At 42.1% G+C, this 19,051-nt stretch overlaps 1 long non-coding RNA gene across 1 annotated transcript in view; it reads right to left on the reverse strand.

The window, feature by feature from the left end:
• Positions 8,599-19,051, reverse strand: part of LOC110407957 — a 72,514-nt gene continuing 62,061 nt past the window's right edge. Inside the window, exons 3-4 of the long non-coding RNA XR_002444103.1 lie at positions 16,495-16,651; positions 8,599-9,643 (exon numbers count right to left, since the gene is read on the reverse strand). This is a non-coding gene — a long non-coding RNA (uncharacterized LOC110407957). The remainder of the gene's footprint in view (positions 9,644-16,494; positions 16,652-19,051) is intronic.

Raw genomic sequence — 19,051 nt, forward strand, 5'->3', positions numbered from 1 at the left:
TTGTTTTTTTTTTTTTTTTCCATCTCCCTCATCCCAATACCCTCACGCTTTGATATTGCCACTATTTCCTTCCCTCTCTCCCAGACAGTATAAACTTTGACTAAAAAGTGGAAGGGCTGCGGAAATCTCAAAGTCAGAAGATGGATGGATGCATGGATGGATGACAGGTGTGGATGCTGCATTTCATAAGCCTTTTATTTCCCCTCTTTTTGGGCCAGCTGTGCTTAACACTACAGCACAGCTCACAGCTGGCTCCAGCACATACTCCAGAAGTATACAAGGCCCTCGTTGGAGGCCATCAATACCTGGAGTAATCTCTGCTTTCAGAATCACTGATCACATCTGTTTTAAACTCTTCCCAAAGAAATCGATCCATCCTTCCTACTGAAAACCCAAGACAGACAGGATGTTGTTGCTGAAAAGACTTTTACAAATCCCATCAATACTGGAACAAAACCAGAAAAAACAAGGCAGCTTTATTGATTTACACATTAAAATAACATCTGCTTTTTGTGCATGTGCAGTCTCCCGTGAGCGATAATTGAACATTTAAGGAGTATCTAATATTGAACATATAAGCATTTTCCATTTTACCAGTTCTCCTCCCCCCCTTCATAACAGCTACAAAAATTTGAAGATAAAACACGCTATTAGTGTACAATGATGTAAAAATCGCTGCCTGGACTGAAAAATGTAGTGCAAACCATAACTGAGCTTGTTAACTAGAGATCATTTAAATCAAGCCAGGGGCCTCTGTGTCAGGATACAGGACTGGAAGGCAGACATGAGCAAGACTTCTACACAATGTATGGCATTGAAAGTCTTATTCTCACTGCAAACATTTGGGCCAACGCTACTGCTTCTGTTGAAGCATTTGGTCACTACCACTCAAAACTGGTGCCCTTGTAACTTAAGCTACCTCAGCTCAAAAGAATTTTATCTCAGCAGAGATTAGTCCCTGCATTGCATGAAATGGAACAAACGAAACAAAATACTTTTCCCACTTTTCAAGGACAACTTCCCAGCTTCATGATTTGGAGCAGAAACGTTTAAGGTTCATACTCACACTACATCTATGTTTTCATACAAAGTGAAGCTAAGACAGCTTAACTGCACAGTTTTGCTTCACACATCGCTGTTATCTCTAGAACTCACACCCTCTGTGCAAGTAGGAGCTAGAAAGTACAGCAAAACAACACCTCCCCCAAAAAACAGGAATAGATTTTGAAGACTGGAATAAACTGTATATGCTATATACGCCGATCCAACAGCCACAAACATGAAACTCTTAAGTCTGAGATAAAAAAAGCCAAGCATTTTTATCCTTATTATTTTGCTTATGCAGGATCAGTGCGAGATCCTCATGTTTGTGTGCAAGGCAGCTTGAACTGGGATGGTTCAGGATGGGGAAGAGGAGGCACAGGGGAGACCTTATTGCTCTCTATGACTGCCTGAACAGAGATTGCGGCAAGTGGAGGTTGGCCTCTGCTGCCAGGTAATAGTGATAGGTGAGAGGTAACAGCTTTAAGTTGCTCCAGGGGAGGTTCAGGTTGGATATTAGGAACAATTTCTTCTCCAAAGAGCAGTGCTGCAGTAGCATGGGCTGCCCAGGGAGGTGGTGGAGTCACCACCCCTGGAGATGTTCAAGAACTGTGGAGACGTGGCACTGAGGGATGTGGTCAGTGGCTTGGTGAGGGTGAGTTGATGGTGGGACTTAATGATCTTAGAGGTCTTCTCCAACGTTAATGATTCTATCACCAACTGCCAGGGGAATTCAGGAAATGACGGAAGTCCTCACTAGCAATGCTCCACGCCTTGCCCTGTCACAGCCCAGGATGCTTTCAGCTATGGTTCCCCTGCCTGGGCTCCCATCCACTCAAAGGAAGGCTCTGCTCTGCACAGTGCTGTCTGTTCCAGAGCTCCAGGCTCGAGCACTGCCCAACTTGCAGCAGGGATGACACAGAGCTGACCCATACACGGGGCCCCAACCTGTTCATGCCCCGGGTCTGCTGGGTCAGGAAGGCAACCCCACGCCATGGGATGGAGACAGTGGCTGTCAGCTTCCCCAGCCCAAAATATTTTGTGGAGTGACCATCACCACAAGGTCCTGTCCAATCTTAATTTACCCTGCCTTGAGTAGGAGATCAGCATGGCTCCTCCAGCGTGTAACGAAGTACTCAGATACCCATTTTGACAGCAGTTCTGTCACTGTCCCACCAGCTGCCTGGTCATCCTCCTGCAAATCGCCCTGGCCAGTGAGGGCTGTACATCCAGGCAGCTCTTGTCTCTAACTTTCAGCAAGACTGCGTTGGCTCACAGCTCATCCTCAGCAGAGCAGCATTTTGTTTTCCCTGCAGTCCTTCATTGTCATCGCACTGCGGGTGCTCCCACACCACTGCACACACCACAGCTGGGCCAGAAGAGCTGCTGCCCAGCGGATGGCTGTAACGCTTTTTGTAATGCTGTAATGCATTTGTGGCAAACAAGGTTACAAGGAAATTGCAGGGTTTGCATTTCTGTGAAGGTTCGTGAACCAGCCTGTGTCCACAGTTTGTTTTTAAAAGAATCCACAAGATAAAGACCTCTACCTGCTGACTCCTGGTGTCCTCTTGGGAGCCTGGGGACAGAAATGTTCTGACTCTCACTGCTGCAGTGCCACTCTTTAATCAGGGAAATGCTGCCCCTGGTTTAAGTGGTGGCAGTCAGAGCTGAGGAGCTAACTTCTCTTTTGAAATCACGCTGTTTAGGGAAGACTGGCAAAATGCAACATAAGGTGATAAAAGGAAACAGGCTGCTGGCTGTATTTAAATGCGTATGTACACGTGTGTATATAGTTCTCACATACACACTCCACAAGTGTACCCTCCTTCCAGATCAGTTTTACTTAAACCACCTGCATTCTAATCTTAGAGACTAGCTCACAGGAGAGCAACTCTGTTCAGGACAGTATTTGAACTCACAGCTTTGCACTTCCCCAAAAGTCCCCGACAACTTTACATTCAATTTATTTTCTGAAGTTAATCCTTAGCCAGCAGGAAGACAATGCAGGTACGTTGCTAAAGCCTCCTCTCCAACAAAGGGGGGGGGAAGGAAACGTGAACAAGAAATGGAAACACATCACTGGGGTCTGCCGGGCCTTTCAGTTTCCCTGTGAAGGATGCAGAGAGCTCAGTGCATCCTACGCACACTGGCAGAGATGATCTCTGCTGGCTCTGCAGTCTTTAGTAGCTTTTCTCACTGACTTAAGTCACTCAGAAGCAAGAGGAGTGCTGTCAGATGCAAGTTTATTTACTGCTACACTCAGCCAACAAATTGCTCCTTCCTGACAGATGTTTCTGTTTAAAGCCACTAGGAAACGTATGGATCATTCCACCTCATCAGTCTCAAGAGCCAGCCTAGCAATTCCAAGAGCCAGAAACTTGCCAGGAACAAATGAAAAACCTAATTAAATCAACAGACAAAATTTGGATCAGGATTAGAGAATCTGACATGACAATGGGATTAGGCTATTAATGAGACACAACAAGGGTTGCCTGTTTATCATTTCACCATCAGTTTTCACAGTACAAAAAGGAAGTACTGGTAAATCAGCAAGAAAAATGCAGACACAAAGACATGATGGTTTCAGTTTAGTGTGTGCTTCCTTTGGATGCCGAGCTCTACAGAACCAATGCCTTTGTTCTTAGAGAATAGCCACCACAACAGCGGAAGGAATTAAGAATTGGAAGCAAAGCAATGGAAACAAAAAAATAATAACAAAGTCCTTGGAGCCAGATACTGGTAGTTGCAGGTGTACCAGAAGGCTGAAGAGTAAATAAGTAATTGCAAACAGCAGTTTGGAGCTATTCATGTGGAAAAGCTAGCGCAGACAAACAGCAGGGCAGCCTTTGCAATGACATCGCCGTTTTTGCCTTCTGTTCCAACCAACATGCTTAAGCATGAGGGTGAAAAAAAAAAAAAACACAAAACACCATTGCCTCCCTATGTTGTGACGTTGTCTGTAGATCTCAATAGGTGGTAGGGGAGGGAGACAAGAGATGGCTGAAACAAGTGAATCTTGATTTTGCACCAAACTAGCAACAACAGAGCTCAATGCCACGTACCAACGCTGGATGAACCGAGCTCCATTTCCTACCTGCTGGCTGCCTTTGCGCAGCTCTGCTCTGCATACTGACAGGTCTCTGAGATCTACATGGCATTTAGGCCATCCAGAAAACAAGCAAGGTCCTCAAGAGTTCGGCCTTCCTATTTCTGTTCAGATACATTGCACCATCACCTTCTGCTGCCACGTCTATGAAGCCAAGCTTGGAAGCAAACTCAGCAGCTGTGCCCCTTCAGCAGAAGCCATCCCTGCACATTGCTATCTGCCTGTTTGCCTTCTCTCCTATCAGAACTGAAGCCACAGGGGACTGGCTGGATGGAGCTCATTGCTTCCAAACGCTCCCCCTGCTCCCCAGGGGAATGAGGATGCAGATGATGCACTGCATGCTATCCACACAAGAAAGCAATTGAGTCCTACCCGGTTACAAAACCAACTTGGCTTTACTAAAGAAGTTATCATCACCTTATTTCTATTTCTAACACCAGCCACGGAGGCCTGCTCAGATACATCAACATGGCTTTAAGGAATCGAAATTAAATCACAGTGCATCATGGAAGAATTTTACAGACTGGGACATGCCGAGCTATGTCTGTACAGCACCTGCAGGAGAAATCAATAACACCCACGTGCTGGCTCACTGCTCATTGCCTACCAGGCATCTCTTGCTCAACTGCAAAGCGAAATCTAAAGCAATTTTATCTAAATGTGGACAACACCGAGAGTGGTCAGGTGCTGGAATGGGCTGCCCAGGGAGGTGGTGGAGTCACCATCCCTGGAGGCGTTCAAGAAACATTTAGATGCTATACTATGGGACGTGGATTAGTGGGGAAGTATTGGTGGTAGGTGGACGGTTGGACTGGGTGATCTTGGAGGTCTTTTCCAACCTTGGTGATTCTATGATTCTATGATCAGCTGAAGCCTCAATTAACATCTGGAGGAGCTACTTCATAGTACTGGGGTGATTCTCATTGCCAGCATGAGGTATCAAAACAGGAGCTCCTCCTCTCCCAGGACCTGTTGATAATCCCACCATGCAAGCAATCCTTCCTGAGTGCCTGCTGCCACAGCCCTGAAGGAGGTAGCATCTCGACATATTTGCTGTTCTCTGAATGAAGAGGTTTCAGAGGGACTACAGGAGCATTAACAGTTTACCACTAACTGAACTAGGACACCTGTCAAAGTAATTAACTAATGATGCTTTATGAAGTATAGACATGTCTGGGATCCTTTATAATGTGGAAGCGCCTGCAGTAAGAAACAAAAACGTTCACAGCACAAGGCACTGCAACTTGGATTGCCTGCATTTAAAAGCTCATTTCAGTGCATAGCTGATGTCAAGTAAATGAGTGTGTGCGCACCACCCCAAGGTGTAGCTGCCTAATGGGGCCACCATTTGCATTTTAACACAGCTGCCAGCTCAGGAAGGCTTCAGCTGAAGAATTCTGATGGAACAGCAATGAGGCAGAGAGGAAAGATGAGGATTTTTCCCCCAAATTGCTCCATCACATCATCAGCTTTAAACGCAGTACTAGTTTCAATTAAAGATAAAGGACTTACGTTAACGTCTCTGTCAGTGTTGACAGCAATGAAAGGATACGCTGCAGCAGCAATACAAGTACACTTACTCTTAAGTACACTGTTTAATCCTTCCATACATGTTTCAAAAATAATTCTTCTTTGTCAGATTAAGTATGGCTTTTTGATACAATTAGCTTCTTGCCTGGAGCTCTGGTGGTCCTGATATGAAAGGAATGTAGATAAGCATCAGTTCTGGTTCAAGTTTTCCATTTAAAAAAGGAAATAGAAAAAAATAAATCCTGCCTCTCAAGTTCATCATCTCATAAATCCTATTAGCAAGAAATATTCTGAGATCATTACAAGGCACCAGCATCTTTCCTTTCTTTTGATATTGTACATAGTCACGAGATTTGAGTAGCATCACTGCCAGTCCTAGCACCTACAAACACCACTTTAATCTTCTGCCCTTCAGCTAAAGGCTGGCTTCTTTTTAAAAAGTTTCCTTGTTTTTCCTTTATTTTTCCCCACTATAAGAGGTTTGCACATAACTGAAATGAACAGCAGAAAGGAGGGAAATAATGACAGAAGAGCAGCATTTACAAAGTAATAATTAAAAAAAAAGTCCTCCAAGCCCGTTGCAACAGCAACGTTTCAACAATCCCAACCAAAAAGCAAGGAATCCTGTGGGCACCAGAACCACAAAACAACTGGGCCTGCTGTGGGTCAAGGCCCACGTGGCTTCCCCGGGGCCAAATCAAACTAGGAATACAGGCAGCTAAAGGACTTCTGCAAAGCTCAAACATTCCAACTACATCCCAGCACCAAAGCTCAGAATTTTAATTTCAACTGTTTCAAGATAACAACAAGCATCTCACACCAGCGCAGTTCTTCGTCCCACGTGTTTGCCCTCTGCATTGTGATGAGTGCCACAGTTTGAGTTTCGATGCTTTTGATGTGCAGTGCACAAATATCTTCATCATTAAAAGAAAAGTGTTTATATCACTGTAATTAATGGGGGCAAAACCTGCTAAGGAAGGCTTCTCTGGTTAACAGCTTAAATGTGACAATTTTAGCAGCCACACATGTACTCAGTATGGTTCAATTTCCCCCATAGATGTGTTTCTGATCCTAGGTAGGCAAAGCAGCTCATTTGTCCTAATTCTGAACCAGTGCATGCTAGTCTCCTTCAATCTCAATTAGCTCGTAGGAAATTTATTTAGAAACCTGACAGGAACTATTTGGGGGATTAATGATCACTGATTTATGAATATTGAGAAGCATTTCAATAATCCAAGCAGAGTAATCACTTGTAGCTGAAGCCAGTTCTCCCAACCATTATAGTCCGTAGCAATCACTCAAAGGCAGTTAAGTGATTCTGATTTATGACCTTAACCTACAGGGCCCAGTACATTTGCTCTATCAGTGTGTAAATTCTAAAAACGCAATTCCCTGCACCTCTAGAGAGCCAATTTAAGTCAACATTATGCATGAGCTGAGCATGCTTGAATTCTCAGATCTCTTATTTCACTCATTAAATTTGCACTGAACATCTTGCAATTAAAATTTCATATAGATTTTTTCTTATGATTGACATTTGGCCTTGGCAAAATGAGTTTAAATTTTGTTTCTCTAAAGGTTTAGAAGGAGATAGATTGCTCTAGACATTGTTTTCTGCAAGATGATGATGATGGAGCACTAATGCTTTTATTAGCATTTTGAAAAGCCTTCCTTTTTGCTGAAAGGCTGTAAGTAATAAGTGAAAGCAATTCAGTCACCAAAGCCAAAGCTACAGCTAGTATAGCAGCATCAAAAATGCTGCTGCACAAAATCTTCTTGTGACCCTCTCCTGTTTTTAGGCCAACGTCTTTAACTGGGGTGGAACAAATTGGGCCTTCCAGTACAAACTAATATGTGCTCATCTGCAGTGACTAAACAGCCGTTCTATTACAAGATTTTGAAAACAAGCACAGGACAACTAAAAAGAGTAGAGAAGTACTCCAACGTTTTCAAGTTTGGATTGACTCAAACACTAGATTTGTTGTGTAAGCATCAGGCAACTCATTTATTTCATCTCATGTTCCATCCCCAGGGCAATGAGTTCAAAGGAGGAACAAGAGCACCCTTCTGTGACCCCATGTACTTGCTGCTTACAGCAGAAACGGTTCTGATCCCAGAGACAGTCCCCGCATCAAGGAGTTCACAGCATAAGGATGGACAAACAAGAGAGAGCAAGGAAGGAATTCATGCCTGAATTCACTAATGGCTTTAACAGAACTGCAGTACTAAAAGCCCATGGACAGAAAATGCCACACGGTACACTTGAAGGAAGTACAAGGTCTTTTTGTACAAATGTAGCTCGTAACACCACGAGACATCAGTTTTATATAGGACTTGGTGCACTACTGGCGTGTCAATAATAAATAACCATATGCAGACTGTGGTAGACATATTAGTATTGATTTTGCAGCTTAAGAAGCAAACTGAAGAAAATGTTTCAGAAACCGAAGGAACTGACTGAGGAACCATCCCCAGGCCTGGAAAAAAGAGAATTACACAGTCACAATATCCATCTAGCTCCACTGCTCATAGTGACTATGGCAGGAGCACAGGACATGGCATTTCAGCTGTTTCTCAACCTGATGCCATAAGATCATTCACATCTGCGCATGCACTCACAGCTAAAGCACAACCCAAATGCTTACATACTGAAAATCCACGTGATAAGAGAAGATAGCCCCCATCTCACATCACAGGAACATATAAGACACCTCAGATTGCCATCCAAGTGTAAAGAAGGATGGATAATCCCAACACTTCCAGTTTAACCACTCTTCATCCTACCCAGTTGTGAGCACAGCATTTGCTTTCCAGCAAAGGAAATACACACAAATTTGTCTCAGTGCAGGAACAGATCAATAGAATACCTAAATTCTATTATGGAGCTAAAGGAAAAATCCTGTGTACTAGTCCTGGAGAATATCAATCTTGCAGCGGTACCCAAGGCATGTTTTACTGCAGAATAGTAAAGCCTTTACGGTCACAGCATAATTACACTAGCATACCGGTATTTTAATATCATCTCTCTGAAATGAAATTTTGTTTCCATGTCCAGTCAATAATTCTGTCTCATCTCAGTGATGAATAGAGCTTAGTGAGTAATTTGTTATGAATAATTTATTCACTGCATTTCACCTTTCATCTCCCTTTGAACATTTCGTGAAATTCTTCAACGTATTTGTTACACAGAATTATTCACGAATAACTTGTGCTTGCAGACCGTGTGTTGACAGTTCACTGGAAATACTCAAGTTGATTTGCCACTTGGTTACACTTAGGAGGTGCTGTACCTGCTCCATCACCAGTTGGGCTGGCTTCAAGCGAGCTACAATCCCAGTTGTTCAGACAGCTGCAACCCAAGTTCGGTCTCAGACATTTAATGCATATTATACACCATTTACTTCTCCCCTTTCAGGATCTAGGAAGGATCCAGCAGTGTTTGACACCCCACTGTTCTCAGTTTGATATCTGGACACAAGAATTTCAGGCCTCAGTAGGCAAGACAGCAGAGTTATCACCGCATTCTTCTACAGATGGAAATTTTAGGCAGGAAACCAGTATAACTTCACCAAGTTCTGACTAAGAGTCTATAGTGGAGATAGAAACCATCATCCTAAAAATACAATTGTCTTTGCACCCTAACAACTGGACTGTAAAGCAGAGAATACCTCCTATGGTATGTCAATTGATATGGCTGGCAATTTTCCTAATGAAATACTTTTTTTTTTTTTTTGTAAAAACAAAGACTTCTCTCTTCCTGCACATAACATTGTCTTTTTTTTTTTTCCACTGCAAGCTCTAAAGGAATTGTTACATTTACAGTTGGATAGACCCATCTGAAAACCAAACAGAAAACAACTGCCCCAAACATTTTATTTTGTATCTGTGTAACAAACCATCACGTTATGGGTCCAGTACTTCAGAAAACAGCTTTCTCCCAGAGGCAGTTCATCCCTTGCCAACCTCCTAGAAAATAAAAAAGCCATCACTACAATGTAGACTTTGAGGTGAGACGAGCAGCATTGCCTAGACAGAGCACCAAACCCATGGGGACAAAAAATCCTGAACTACAGGCTCCCGGAGGCAATTTGTCACTACAAAACAATTCCATTTAATATCATACTACATCATGAGAAACTTACTTTAGTCACATCAGTGCACTGGAATTTCAGGTTCCAAATGCATTGCCAATTTTAATCTTTCATACATTCTTCTGTGAAAATTTAGTTACATTTCCATTTTCTGCCCTCTCACCAGAGGAAAAAAAAACACTGAAATGTCTTTCTCATGCCACAGAAACATTTGTACAAGTCTTTACTTGAGCTGGCTAAGCACAAAACTGGTGACTATGCCTCTTATGAAGAGGGGAAATGTTTCATTTTAATATATCTAAACAATAGAATTTCAAGATAAGATACCCTGACAATACTTAGGACCGCTGGAAGGGGCAGGTGACTTGGATCAATTTTGCTGTCCTGAAAGGCAGAGCAAAACAGCCCAGCATAGGATTCAGGTGCTGACATCAGCATCCACGGTCCTCAGAAGGCTCATATGTCACAATCTTTATACGCCTCTTTATCACAGAGCTTCCTGTACCCACCTCCATTGTATCTGCATTGTTTGGCACTGTACGTATAGCTCTGGTTGTAAACTAAGGACCACTTAACAACAGGTTAAAGATGGCAACACATGGGAAGGCCATGCATGGGAAGAGGTCAAGAAAAGAAAAATAACTAAACTTTTGCAATCCAAAGAGGAGAGATGTCTCAGTGGAAAATTTCACTAAAGGAATGGTCAAGTGGCTATCCCAGGCAGAGCACCTGGGGAGCTGTGGCATCTTCACATTTGGAGATCTCTGAACTCAGCAGGACAATGTCCTGAGTACCACCACCTAACTTCTAGTGAGCCCTGCTGTGTGCAGGGGTTGGGCTGGATCACCTCAATGGTTGGACTGGATGATCTTGTAGGTCTTTTCCAACCTAGCTAATTCTATGATTCTATGATCTCCAGAGGCCTTCTCCAACCAAAATTGCTTAACATTTTTCTGCGATCTCTTCACAAAAAGAACTAGAAACAGCAGCAAGCACAACAGCAAGACAGAAGCAGTAGGAGATTCAAAATGCCATCCTTCTGCTGCATCTGTCTTGCACAGAAAGTGCTGCTGCTAACACAGCCTGTTGAGCTGTCAATGTAAGTTTTGTTTCACATACAAATGGATCCATGTCAAAACACACTAGCTGCAATTTCACACATAGCATTCATATTCATAATATGGTTCCACAGCAACATGATTCTGCCATGCACACACCCTCAGAACTGTAAATTCAGCTTCAGAAAAGGTACAAACAATGAGCACGTTTCCCAACAACCATAACGCAACTCTATGTCAGGTCTACTGGTCTGTGAATGCAGACTGAGATTCATGATCAGGACAGAAACATTCAAAATGGAAATAAAAGGTGACAAATTAACACCAACTAATCTGTGCATTATCAGAATCAAAGGGTTGTGACAAGCAGGCCATCCCAAAATTTATGTGAGAAATGCAGAAATCTTAGGTTGACATTCATGCAAATTGCACTTAAAATCTGTTCTCATTATGCTGCACCATGGACTGTCCATCTTTGGTCGTTGGGTTTTCTGTTACTAAATATACACTCAATATGCACAAAAGAGCAAAGCACTGCTACAAAGCAGATAGTACAACTGAATATTAAGCAAGCTTATATGAAGAGCATTGCTTTCAAGAAGAGCCCAATTTAGAGTTAATAGCTCAAAAATTGTAAAACTGACTAGTAACATAACGTGAATTTCAGCTTTGTTATTATCAGGGGAATCTAAAGGAGAAAGTAGTCTCTGGACGATGCAGCTGGGAGCTTACTGTCCTCTCCAGCTGATGGAACGTCGTGTACACAAGGTTAAAGCTCTAAACATGAGTCCACAGCAAAAACCCTCTGTGCTCACCTCAGCCCCACAGCATTACCCCTGCACCCCGCTGTTTTATGAAGGCTAAGCCAGATTTCAACAAGTGAGTCTGCTATAACCAAAGCTTTCCATTCATGAGATCACACTCCTTTAGAAAGGATACAGGGCAAAACACTTGAGGTTAAACATCCAGAAGAACCAAGTCCTCTTCCCTGAAAGCAGAGGAATAAAAAAATATATATTTTTTTTTGCCTTCCACTCCCATCCTTTCCTAACCAGGGCTCATTAATCTTCTTCTACAGCTTCTATCTCTGCCCTTCTCCAAGGCACACACATGTATCCTACAACTCCTCCAAAAAAGAGAATGAGGAAAGCCTCTTGTCCACACATACCTGCACCACGGGTTTGGAGAAATGTTTTCTGTCATTGTAGTGAGGGGCAGGTATCATAGCAGCAGCAGCAAACTAGATTTCAGTTCTTATTAGTATGTGAATACAGTTGGAAAAAGAATGAGGTAGGACCAAACAGACTTTTACTATGTTTCTTAACAGTTCTAATCAGCTAAAACTCAAACAATAATACTGGGAATGTAGGTGAACTGCTCATTTCCCGAAGCAAAGAAGATTAAAACAAGGACATAGTCGTCAACACATTCATTACATTCAAGGTTATGGATTTTAACACAGCCCAAGTCCCAAGTGATGGATGGCTGTGGCTCTTTGGTAGTGTATATTGAGTGAGCAGTCATTCTCACTCCATGCCTCAAACTGGCAGGTACAACAAGTATTTGGTGATTATCTTAAGCAGTCAGATAAAGGAATAAGCAGCCATAAGGATTCACTTCTTGGGCAATAGTTTGAAGTGGAACCATGGGATTGGGGCAGAAATGAAGACTAAAAGAGCCTTTCTCAAAGGCTGCGTATATTAAATTTCATCCAAATAATGACAGTAGAAGATTTCTCTAGAAATCAAAGTGATCTTTAAGTGAAATAAAAAAATAAAATACAAATTATTCCATGAATATCAGAATAATAACAACGGATTTCTTGTGTGACTTTTATTTTTCCCTCTTTTTTTCAAGGCAGTGCTCCCAACAAAACTCAAAATCTTTCCTGCCATTTAGATATTCATAATTCTCACTACATTACCATCAATTTTCATTAAATTTGACACCATAACTTAGAGCCTAACTTTGTTAAAATTCATCAGTAGACTTTGAAGCTGTGAGTGGACAGGAAATGCACAGTAACGCTTGCTTTCTTTGGAAATCAATCTTAAGGCTAACCAACACTAAGTGAGATCAAATTAATTGTGTCTGGACGAGAGAAGAGCAGCAAGATAATCACTTCAAGAAACTCGCTGGAATTTGAAAATACAGGTGGAAATTGATCTGAGTGGAAATCCAGAACAGAAATAAGTAGGGATGAAACAAGAAAAAACATCAAGAGATAAGCCTGAACTCCATCTGAACTGCAATGTCACGAGTTTAAATGAGACGTAGAGGACAGCCACCAAAACATCAGCATTAGAAAACTATTACACAGATACCTACGCACTGCGGCCCAAGTCTTTAAACAGTGGTTAGCATATGCTGTTCCCTAATTATATATGATATACACAGCCCCACTCGTAAGGGATATATCTCACCTTTCAAGATTGCCTGGTTAATATACCAAAACTGGGGTGGAGGGAGAGAGTTGTGATCTGGTGCGCACTCTTTTGTTTTATTTTTATGACTACAATTTCTACTTGTTACTACCTTGGCTATGGACCCTTCATAGATTATGTAATTTAGCCAACAAAACAGCATTCTGTGGAGCTAAATTAAAAACCCAGACTACAGATAAACAAATTCAATATGTGTTTACTCTACCCTCCAAAGTACAGTCATATATACGACAATCCATTTTGTTACCACGAGTCCTTCTGGAAATATCAAATAACTTCACTAAACAATCAATGGTTATTTAACTTATGGAAATTGAAGTGTTCAGAATTACGACGCTCTATTTCATGTCGGTATTACAACAACAGCAAGACTTACAGAACTGTAAAGAATAATTCCCTAGCTTCACATCCTTCTGTAATTATCTTAAAAATTGAAATGTCACCAATGATACAATATGGTCATAAGTAATTAACCACCTAATTAAAATCTAGAAATTAAAAGTAATTCGTGTTCACATAAAATTGTCCTTCACAGCTGGATTTCAGCAGTACATGAACCTAAGCAATACTGGCAATGGGAGAAATAAAGAGATGCCAAATCCTTTTTGTGGGAATTTGCAGTGTGAAGCAATAGGAACAGCAGGACAGAACATGCCATGGTGATTAGTGTTCTGTTTAATCAATGTTGAGATATCATCAGCAAAAGATGGCAAGTGCCGTGTTGCTGTGCTAGAACAAACACATTTTATAGAAGGAGGGGTCTAGGGAAGACTGGGAATATGAGTTCTTGCAGTTGTGGAAAAACCTTTGACTATTCAGGACGTGGACAAGTGAAACTGGGGGAAACGTTTGGGGAGCCTCAGACTTCAAATTGAGTATGTTGTTCTCCTGTTCAATGTTCTAACTATAACTATAAAATGAGGAAAAGTAGCAGTCATTTATTTCATGGCATCAAAGCATTCCCCTATTTAGAGGTCAGAAGTTGTAGCCTATCAGAGAGAAATTAATGCATTAATGATAATGTATTATCAAGCTTTTCAGCAAAACACTAGCAATTGAAACTTGCCGTTCTCCAGTCACAGAGTGAAGGACTACGTGTTACTGACAGTTTGTGTGTTCAGAAACAATGAGCTGTGATGGGTAAAGACAAATTGCTGTGATACAAGCAACTGAAAAATATATTGTAGCACAATTCTGAGGTCAGGCATTGCAAGGAGCTCAGGTATTTAAGTCGAAGTGCTAGAGAATGATTAATGTCTAAATTTACACTGGTGCTTAAATAAGGATTGTCACTGTGAATTCTAAACCTTAGATAAACGGGAGAACTTAAGTTTAGTTGCAGTGTAATATTCTGCAGTTGAAAAAGGCTCTGTATGTAGCATATCAAACAGGAGTCGCTGGCAATGTATGCACACAGTTCGAGAAATACAGAGAGATCCTGCACCATGTTAGTGCAGACAAACTGAGGTCCCAGTCTCACAAACATCTTGATGTGCTTTGACTCCAGTTCATAACAAGAGTTAAGGACTTGCTTCAAGTTCGTAGAACGGCTTAGGTTGGAGGGGGCCTTAAGGATCTAGTTCCAACCCATCTGCCATGGGCATAGCTTGGACCCTAGTGAGTACACCTGAGCACGTGCTCCCCTCAAAGCACTGACACAGGTAACACTGATGTCAAGCACTGTGAAGCACACACATACATGACCTGTGGGGAGAAATTGTTGATCTGGGTTTTGCTAGAGGCCTCTGCACAGAAGGACTGGAGGTGGAAGCCTTGACCTCCCCAGCACACTGAACTTTCATAGACTATCAACAGACAAGCTCTTTCCTTTCAGGTAGTGTTCTGTTAGGAAGGGCTGGCAGAAGATGTACATCTGGATTTTGCAGACGCTGCATATTTCTCCATGTCAGCTTCCTCTGGTGTGTCAGGCTGACAGTATCAGTGATTTCCAACACCTCTCACTGTGATGGGAGAAGAGAGGCAATTCCAACACACAGCACTGAGCCGTGCCAGGCTAACAGCAGAGTTACTTGGTCTATTTTTTATTTCCATAGCTGTTGATTAATTTTATTTCGAAAGGGCAGCCCTGTAATTTTATGAAAGATGCCCTCTGGTATGGAATCATGGTTTTTTTCTTAAATAACCTTACTGGATGAATCCTGTTCTTTTTAATCTTTGAGGGTTTATGCCAATTTCTACAGAACTGTGTTAAGCATTCAATACTTAATCAATTAGTACCAACAACTGTCTGCTATGGCTACCCAAAGGGGAATGAACTTTTGCATCCACTGAATACCAGACACAAGAAGTCTGAAATCTCAGCACACATCTCAGAAAACCAAGACCTTGTCTCTCCAAGACGATATTTTCACGAGCCATTCCAAGATGAGCAGACAATAGATCATTAATCTCTGATTGCATTCCAAGACACATTTTCAATGCAGCTTGCATGGTTACAGTAAGCCCACATCTGGCTCGCTCTTAGCCCACCCACCGAAGTCTACTGAAACGTTGGCTTGCTCCCTCGCCTTCCCCACCAACCAACCCAAGTGCTAAAAAGTGGTTGCAAAGCAGCGTGAGCCAGCCACTGGCAGGCATGCTTTGTGTGCAGAACGAGGGACAGCACTTTATTTCAGACTTGTTCCAGTTAGAACTGGATATTTCTTGAAACCGTCAAACTAGTTTGCTAAGTTTCTGTCTGCTCGTTTTTAATCACCGCTATAATTTCAATCTTCTCCACCTACTGTGAACAATAAATTAAAAAGAAGAGCTATATAGTCAGGGAAGACTTCATTATTAGTTTTCCTCTGATTTGAAATGCCCATAGCTTGCCATCCTGAGTAATGTTCTTCGGTCAGTAAATAATACCACCTGCTAAACCAAGTATGTGCCTGGAATAAATGTCTGCTGCTAGGAGATTCAAAAATACCATTATTTTCCTTCTCTGTTCTGTTCTTTTTTTCTTGAACAGGATTTGCAGGAGCCTTGTTTTATTTCTAGGAACAGAGGATACATGGACCACACATGGATTTGTATAACCACTACTGAACAAGCTAATTAATCCAGTCTCTACAGTAGCACCCAACACTGCACACTTGTACAAGCATGAAAATAGTAGCACTCTACTGCCCAGAGAAGGGAATCCTAAACTTGATAGTGCTCTCTCCTTCACGCCATCTTTTTCTGATTGAGAACTATACTAAAGTATACAAATAAAAAATCACCTGACTCGTCGTTTTACTCCATGGATGTTTCACAGAATCCCAGAGTCACTGCACCTCCAGAGATGACGGTCACCTCCTCCAGCAGGCTGCCCAGGACTGTGTCCTCTTGGGATTGGAGTATCTCCATGGATGAAACTCCATAACCTCTCCGAGAAACCTGTGCCAGTGTTTGATCAGAAACAGGTTATTTTCTAATGATTAAATGGGATTTCCTTCATTTCAATTCATGCCCTCTGAAGACCCATTTTGTCCGCCTTGATCAAACCTGTCTTTTTAAATGACTTTTCTTTAAACTAAATATCCCTGGGGTCATTATCTGTAACAAAGGGGATGGAAAAAAGTTGCGTGAAGATTTATGTACCCACATCACACCAGCCTGCACAGCTCAGTGATCAAACATGCCATACACCTTGAAAGAAGACAGCCCTGGAGACTTTCTTTTGCCCCCAGCGCTCTCTAAGAGTTATTTGCTTCTAAAGGACTTTTCTTCCTAGCTGCTCTCAAGCAGCTCAGATCAATGTTGTTCCTTCCTCTAGCCAGAGCCGTTTATTATTTGTCCTAATGGCCAAAGAGACATTTAATTTCATTATGTCTTTATGGGTTGCTTGGTGCAGAGATGAGTTAAGTGGATTACAAATGCCACCTGTTTTCCAAGGCAATTTTAGAAGCAGATAAAGAGGAAAAACAAAATGCAGAAGGTAACCCTGTACGTGTTGCTAAGCTCAGCATCAGGAGTTTTCATGTAGAAAAGGCCTGTAATGATTTAATTCTTCTGTCATCACCAGGTACAAGCAGTGCCAGGATATTAACTCTGCAGCTCTACACTTAGCAAGAGAAGCAAGTACCATCTAATAGGCTCTTTGAACGAAGACTCTGGCAAAGCTATTCTGCAAGGAACAGGTAGTGCAGAAACACAAGCTGAAATGATTGCTACACATACCACGAATATAAACATATAAATTAAGAAAAGTCTGCCATGCCAGTTTTTTAGTTATGTGATGCAGATGTTAAGCGTGGTACTTGTTTCTACTTTACAAAAGCCAAGATTTTTAATCCATCTTTTCACACCAGACAGAAGCTAGCCTTGTTTTCATCTGTTCTTTTTTTGTATTCTTAATAGCTACAGCCCATCCGCAGCAAAAGAGGAAAGAAGAAAACAGTTTTAAATGAACACTTCCATTTTGTTAGGAGAAGCCTCCCTTCCTGAAACCAGTTACAAGAGAAGAAAAGAAACATCTGAGACCGGTAATAAATTCACACTCCCGAGCGAGATCAGGAAAATAATTTCTTATTATACATTAAATGTCACTGAGGTTCACCATGCTCTCAAAGGCTGTGAACTGAAGAATTCAAGGGACAAAAGGAACAAGGCCATGCACACACAGACATCCCCTCAAACATGCTGAACAAGCTTCTCTCTAAGGTCTCAGATCTCCCCACTCCCCGCCAAGCTTTTCTTTATCACCATCTGCCTTTCCTCTATTAACTAACTTTTCACCCTGAAGATTATAGGGCTGCTCCATGTTTAAATAAGAAAATGGACGTTTCACGGCGGTTTAAAACATAGTACTTTTTTCCCTTTGGGAGTAAAAAAAAGCCCAAATCAACAAATGCACTTCAGTAACGTGTTGAGAGAGGAGGGTATGCAAACAATGGGTTACACTATCAAAGCTCTAGCATTGGGCAATTAATTTCTACTTTGTTTGTCCTGGTGTTAAAACAGAAATAACACACCTGGTAACACCGGTCATGGAGACTTCCCCAGGTAACACCTGCTCTTGTGGCAGGTCCTCAGCAAGGGGCAGAAGCCCTGGAGCAATTCAGCAGGGAGCTTAGATGTTATGCCAAGAAGTCATTCCCAACCGGATCTGTACCCCTTTAATGGCCAACAAGGGTCCCATTTTTGGGGTTGCACTGGCTTGGTGGCACGCAGACATCCCAGCTCAAGTGTCCCAACAGGTAATTATTTACAATTAATGGAAAAATATTTGGCACTTGCTTTTCAGGCAGAACCACGAATCACTTGTAATTGCCCTCAGATTCACAACAGGGACAGGTGGCCACCAAGGAACACTCACAGCAGTTCCCTATTTCAGGATGAGCTTGTACCACGCTTCCAACTGCGATGGCCTGCAGTACCACCCACTGGGCAAGAACAGGAAAGATCCTGCACCCCCTGCTCCTGCACAGCCCTAGGCAGTGGTCTCCTGCAGGGAAAACAGCAACCTGAGCTCTGGGTGCATACCTGGTGTGCAACACTCCCGCTCTTCTAGGTGTGTATTCATGGACAAGAGGATCAGTAAGGAATCCAAATGCCTATTGTTTAGGCAACTATAACCATGATTTATAAAGGGAGTGTCATGGACAGCTCACAGCATGACGTTATGATATGGAATACTGATAAATACCATCACAGGGAGGTACAGAATCACATTGTTTTTTTCTCCTTCCATCAAAACAATTCCTTTTAATTGCAATACACTTTCCAACTACAGTGACATTCCTCTAGAAGAGGACAAAAAGAGATTCACCACCAAGAATTTAATGATCCATTTAA

This window comes from Numida meleagris, chromosome 18 (assembly GCF_002078875.1).
Source record: "Numida meleagris isolate 19003 breed g44 Domestic line chromosome 18, NumMel1.0, whole genome shotgun sequence".
In the NCBI taxonomy this organism is placed as follows: domain Eukaryota; kingdom Metazoa; phylum Chordata; class Aves; order Galliformes; family Numididae; genus Numida; species Numida meleagris.